Raw genomic sequence first — 7,568 nt, forward strand, 5'->3', positions numbered from 1 at the left:
TGGTTGGTGGTCGCTAGATAGTAACAGCACCATTACATTGGTGAAAAGTATCACCAATATGATAGTTGGCCGTCACCAGTTTGTAAAAGCACCATTACATTGTTGAATCTTATCACTAATAAGATGATTGGCGATTACCAGTCTGTAAAAGCTCCATTTCATTGGTGAAACATATTACCAATAAGATGGTTAGCGATCACCAGTTTCTAACAGCACCATTATATTGGAGAAACGTATCACCAATAAGATGTTTGGCTGTCACCAGTTTGTAACAGCTCCATTACATGGGTGATACGAATCACAATTAAGATGGTTGCTGGTCTCCAGTTTATAAAAGCACCATTACATTAGCGAATCGTAACACCAACTAGATGGTTACTGTTAAATTTTGCTAGATTTAGCTAATTTCTTGGTGAATCATTGAACTTTATGTTTAACGGTGTAGTACGTCTTAATCAAAGTCAGTTCTGTTATCTGTAAGTATATAATATGATTTATACCACGAACATGATAACAAATATGTATTGGTGCAGGTGTGTGATATGTAGTCTTTTACTTTCTGTAATATCGGGGAGGTATCAGTGATTGATAATGTATAAATTAGAAAGGTAGATTTCTTTGCGTCGACCAACTGCATATGTAAGTATCTTAAACACGATATTTTTAATATTATATTCTAATCTCTCAATGGATTTTTGCTCATTATCCATTGAAATGTGGAATTCGTTTCGCGTCTCATTGTTTTTTGATGTCATAACTATCTGAAAGGAATCTATGATCAAAAGTACAAAAAAACTAACATATATGCAAGTTTGATGCTATGCAATGTAAATGAAGTCACAGGATGTTTCTGTGTTATCTATGCACGAAACGAATTCGTCTCTCGTACGACATGTTGACTGTTTATTCTGAAAATTTTATAAATAATTGTTGAAGTTTCAAACCAAATGTGCTACCAGAAAGACATTTTTTTTTTCTTATTACTCGGGAAATTTGGATTTGATGATTGCTTGTTTTCAACTCCAGGTACTAAAACTTTACAGCAATGCTCACTATTATGGAACGATTGAAAGTTGTATAAGCATTTTAAGAGAGTTTGTTTTCAGTTGCATGCAGTTATGATTCTGGTATTATTCCTGACCATTGTATCTATCGAGGCAGCCATTGCATATTTCAAATAAATGTGTCGCGAATATACAGTTTTGAAGAGGGTTTCAACATTTTAAACAATTGGAAAAGGCGAAAATTATTTTTAAAATTAAAAATTTCGCGGTTCGGGAAACGAAAAAGCTACATGTAGATTAATTTTCTTCCCGAGCGCTTCCTGAAGATGTTTTGGCTCTTTGTCGATTTTCTTTGTCACAATACTGCCATTGCAAAATTTGTACAATGTTAAGTGAGGAAAAAATAAGAGATATAAAAATTTATGAATGTGGAATGCTGTAAGCTCAACTTTTTAAAATTTATTATAAACATAAGTAAATTTTAACAGCAATAACTTGATCTTATGTTCCATGTCACCTAACCAGTTAACAAGAGTGATTGCAAACGACTTATTCCATTGTAGATGTTCATACTAAGGGGAGATTATTTCGTTCTTACTGAACATCAGCCAGAATACAAACTAATTATTAGAATTAATATTACTTGGGGGGGGGGTTGAAGAAGGACTACAGTAGAGGCTCGTTTATCCGGCACGCGTTCGTTGGAATAATCCGGATCAAATTTGTAGCCTTTTTAAAAGTTTTAAGTTCACATAGAGAATTTTCCAATATGACAGCAAGAACTCAAGTACACTAAAAATTCATATACTAATGATAAAGGTCTACTACTGATTCGGTCTACTAATGATAAAGCGTTTGCGTGACCCAATCAAATGCAACGCGTGTTTGAAATAGAAGACAGCAGACCAATTCTTTGTTAAGAAATGGTGTCAACAGTCTTACTATTTTTTTTAATGTCTCATAATCAATTCTATGTAGTTTCGGTGCAAATTACGTTTCTTTATCATTATGAACAGTTAGGCTGCTCATTCAGAATTTGGTTTGCTTATTCCCCAGATTGCTCGGTTTTTCCGGATTTTGGACCATCCCGATTGCCTTTGTTTCGGTTAGCCCGGATAAACGAGGTTGTTCTGTACTTAGAAGCTAAAAGAAGCAGAAAAAAGTTCATATATTATTAACTGATGACTACTTAAATACATGTCGCACCCCGACAAAGGACGTGACACAACTCAAAAAAAAAAAAAAAAAAAAACGGCATTGGAGAAAACAAAGGTTTTGCGCAATTTTAGTTTTAAGCGATTTAGTCTCAAATATTAAAATACGAAAACATTCTAATGCGATGTTTACTGGTTAGTTGTAGTTGTATAAATTAATAATGTATACTTAAAGTTCCAAAATTTTTCTTCTAAATTATGACATTTTAGTGATGTGTCACTATTGATTATATCGTTTTTACACCACCACGCACGTGTTATGTAAGCTAATTTGGTGCGAGTTTTGTGGCAAGAAAAAGCATTAAATTTAGATTTTGAATCAATAGTTAGTACTTTTTTCCCAAATTTTGAGTTGTGTCACTTTCTTTTCCGAGGAGCAATATGTACTTGTACATTTAAATGAGTTCGAATTATATTTCGCGGACAAAAAGGGGAAAAAAAGGACCTGAATTTTTCCAAGTTCTTCGTTCGACCGTTAAAAAGAAAATTATAATTTTCGGAGAAGAAAGAATGCTTCAATTTTAGAGAACAATCTCATACGATATTTCTAGTTAAAACACGTTTTTAGAAGTAAAGTCATGAAAAACAGAAACAGGAATGAATAGTGCACTTGTGATACACATAGTTAACTGAATTTAAATTTTGAAATGTCTTTTATATGGAAGTTATAATTTGAAAAAAGAACTTTGTTTTACGGTTAATAAGGATTTTCGGATGAAAAAATTCGGTTAATCGATATTTAACTGCAATTTGAAATATGCAACCTGCCTTATGCTGAACCAAGTCAGGAGTTTGTTTTACTAACAATGAGTTCAAATTGCTACTGTTGTCATTATGGTTATATCGCCACCTGTTAAAATTTGTAAATAGGAAACATTTTTGCCTTTTTCTCTAGGAACTAGATTTCCTCTTTGTAATATATGACGTTAATTGCCGATCCATATTTAAATAGTTCTTAGCTTCTTCATTCATAATGCATCTTGCATTCTTATTCCAAAGTAAGCCAACAAGAAATGTGCAATCGGTCATTGACTGATTTCCTTCTACGAATTAGTTATAGATAATCATTTCTAACAAGATATCATCTCTGATTCACTAAAAATTAACTACTGCCGGTTTTCCTAAGTTGAAACCTTCCGCGAATATGCGCATGCGTCAGGCCTGCTCCGATTTTATCAATGTAGTGTGGAAGCACGGCAGTAAAAGGATGCAAATTGGAAATGAAAAATTACTCGTTCAGCACGTTCGTCCAAAGTAGCGTCGAAAAAGATAGAGATAACAAATTTGAGCTAAAAAGTACTCATCCTCAACCTATCGCCTCTTTTCGAAATAGAAACGATATCGGGTGATAGTCTTGGCTTTCGAGAACGGACAGTGAAAGAAGTAATGTTTTAAAACAATGATTATATTATTCCGGGAAAGATGAATTGGTTTATTATGAAAACGAAAGCACAGTACAACTTCAATATGCAGCCTCGCCTAAACCAGAAACAAGTCACCTATAACGAAGACTTATAATTGATGTTTAAGTAATTTATAATTATTTTTTTCTCTTTGACATACCACGAAAAGAGGGTAAAATAGACATCTTTAAATTATCCTAGTTAACGAAGAAATCGTCTGTAAATATTCAACAGAACTTCATTAGTTTCTTAAACTAGTTTATTGAGACAAGATTAATGGTAAAAAAGCCCTTCACTTTTCAAGAAATAAGAGACATCACCTAATTTTAAACACGTTTAACAGAACTATACATAGTAAACTTAAAGATCGATAAAACACGAACAGAAAGTTTGTATCTTAACATACACTTTGTATCTTAATGAACTAGTGAGTTAAAAGAAAAAAAAACACTTTTCATATTTAGAAATCAGTTTTCAATAAAGATTTATTTGCTACGTAAAATTTTTAAGTCGATTATTTTACTTTCATAGATCCAAGCGATCAAGATATTAATAGCCATCATTAGTAATGCCTAGGTTCAGACGGGTCGCCCTAGTCAATAAAAAGAGCGCGAGCTTGGAAATAAAATTTCGCAGCTTTAATGAAACCATCAATTACTGGATATTAAAAACCTTACTTCAAATGGGTGTGGATTGAGGTTGAAGTTTTTAAAATGATAAAACGTATTTGCACTTGAATTTGACAAAAATATCAGTTTGTCATGCAAATGCATCGTGTTTAGGAAATCAAGGAAAATTAATTAAACATACAATGTTTGATACCAAAAAAGTTAAAACTTCATTTCTCAGCAATAAAGAAGATTGCTTATTGATCTCGCTTCGCCTGTAACTTAACGTACGGCTTAATACTGTCTTTGTAATTGGACAGACCAGTTACAAAACTAAGAATAAAGTAATATTTTTAGTCACATGACTACACACAAATATAATCCTACACCCTTGGTCTTGTGTTTAAAATCGCCGAAAACTCAACCCTATTTTTGACATAAGGAATGTAAAATTCTATCAGAATCATTAAGGATTTTTAAAATAATAATAATAAAATAATGATTATAGTTCGAATTTTAATGCCTTTCTCTATAACATATTTTCATCATAACACAATCCAAGAATACATAACCCCAAAAAAAATTGAATGCTTTCAATATATCCACACATTCAAGTTATAATAAAATACCTCACTTTGATTTGTTCTGTAGTTATCTTTGAATGAAATAACACATTTATTGCAAAAGTACCATTCTATTCAAAACTTACATTACTACCATTTCTTTGATTTCTTAAAAATGACTCGCATAAGCAAAAGAACTCGCGTCACAGTAACCTAATAAACTGTTACGAAATATACATATGAACTATTCATGAACGCTAGTCACAGTGTTTATTTTGAGGTTGAATAAAGGATATGAAAGGGTAGACTAAATTGATGCAAAATTAATTCTTCTTTCTGTTAAAAGGGCATAAGTTAACCCTTTTCTTCAGTTGACTCGCTTTTTAGTAGAAGGGCATTTAGTCAGTACTTCGTAAGTTGACTCGCCTCAGGTTAAAAGGGGATAAGTCAACACAGTTCGTGATTTTTTTTTTTTTTTTTTTGTTAAAAGGGCACAAGTCAACACTGTTCGTAAGTTTACTCACTTTTTGTTAAAAGGGCACTAGTCAACACTGTTCGATTTACGCCCTTTCAACAAAAACTGATTCACTTATGACTTGTAGAAGTACGGAGTAATCACCAAGATTCTTGATTGCAATAACTTGAATGTAACGGAACCGAATTCAAGTTTTTATTATCTTGTACTTCACTATCGTTTTCATGAGTAATTTTTACTTCGGTTACAGTAATAGATTTTCCTGTTATAAACAATGCACGTTTGCACATTTCTTGAACATATAGAAGTTTCTCTTCTATTCGTGCCAAATGAAACTGCCCAACACAGGCACAACAAATAACCAGCAAGGGAATTTAATTTCCCTCCGCAGCAGGCGTTGTGCAACTCAACGCTAAAACTGCGGGGAAACTTTTTTTGTTATTGTTGGAGAAATCTTTTTCCTAACTCATGGCACTTGTAAAAATATAATTCATTGATGAGTTTTTTCCTGAAGCACTGGTTTATGAAAAGCGTTTTTGCATACTTTATACATAATTAAATAAATGTTTCAGTTAAATAAATGTTTTAGTGTGTTTCTTCTAGCTTCAAAGTTTGAGATAAAAACTTTTCATGCTCCTGGTTCTCATTTCGTTGGTTGAACATTTTCTTCCCACGTTGTGTCTATCCAGCAGAAGAGAAAAAGTAATACGTTCCAGAATGTTTTTTTGATCCGTGACATTGAACATAACAACTAACTACATACTTTAGGGGTCTTCGCGATATTTAGGGGGTTCGCCCTTGCTCTTAGGGGGGGGGTGCACCAGGGTTGCCAAATTTAAGAACAGTAAATACCGGACAAGTTTCTAGGAGTAATAAGGGAAGGGGATTTTTGAGACGTCTATTCATGATAAGTCTGAAAAATTCAATCGAACAAAGCGTTAAACTTCGCAAAATGTCGGCTATCAAAATATAAAAATCGCTTTCATTGCGATTGATTGACGAAGCATTCGCAGAAATATATTTCCAGCATTACTCAATGAGCAAAGAAGAAGCAACCATACGGCTCATCATGGTCTGCCACCAAAACAGAAACATACAAACCAGATCAAAACGAAAACAATTTTTGCTATTGCTGTCGCATGATTTTCTTAGAGCTCATAATTTCACATTTTTTGTTTTACTTTATTTTTTTCTCATAAAATAAAGTCTCGTTCTGCAAAATATTGTTATCTGCTAGAATACGAGACTTTAGTCGTCCCGTATTGAAGTTCTCCGCGACGCGGGACAGTTTTTCAAAATACAGGACTGTCCCTTGAAATCCGGGACGTCTGGCAACCCTGGTGTGCACCCTCGAGTGGGATTAAGGCCCCTGTGTATACGAAACGACGCATCAGCGAAATAAGCTCAGCCATTTTGGATCGGAGCGCGTGTTTGAGTGGTTGTCGTTCCTGGAAAATTATCGCGTTTGGTGATTATTCACCGCGAGCAATTATAGCAGCATGTGAATTGTTTTTTGTAAAATATTATTTTTGGCCAATTTGGCAACGCCCGGAACTTTGCTCATATAACCCTAGCTGCGCAACAATGAAAAAAATCCAATTCAAAATGGCTAAATCTAACCTCATGCTTCGGCCTATATGTATAGTGAAGTGGCTGTGAGTGGGACGTATGCATAACACGCGCATGCGTGGGTAAAAGAGAAAGTTCAAGTACAATATTCTTAATGTATTTTTCGATTTTCTTTGGAGAAAAAACGAAAATAAGAAACATTCGACACAAAAAATGTTCCCATAAAACCATCTTCAAAACTTCTTCATGTCTAAATATAATCGTGGAGTTATTTGACTTCAATGTTTTCGATCAAAATGATTTACTCGAGGAACATAAAAAAGTGGATGTATTAATTTCTTTCTCTGCCTTTTTTTGATGGAGCATGGCTTTAAATAATAAATGGCCCAACCTTGAGAAGGATAATAAATGAAAGCGGAACTGAGTCGAGACCATTTGCGAGGACAGTCTGTGCAGCCAACGGACACCTGTGATGTCGTGATCGGAATCCTGATGTAAGGTTGGTCGGGAAAACAGGAAAATGGCCGGAATTCGTTTTCCTTTTCCGGTGACTTTGAGATTGCGTGAATAACATTAAATTGAGTTTAACTTAGGTAAAGTGTTTCAGTGTAGTTTTCTACGATATCTCAACCTTGGTGATGGTTCGTGGTACAATGGATCAGAGCATGTTGTCGATTACATCTCTACCCCCCCCCCTCCCCCTTTCTTTTTCAAACTGAGAAAATGCTCACC

The sequence above is a fragment of the Uloborus diversus genome, chromosome 2, assembly GCF_026930045.1.
Source record: "Uloborus diversus isolate 005 chromosome 2, Udiv.v.3.1, whole genome shotgun sequence".
In the NCBI taxonomy this organism is placed as follows: domain Eukaryota; kingdom Metazoa; phylum Arthropoda; class Arachnida; order Araneae; family Uloboridae; genus Uloborus; species Uloborus diversus.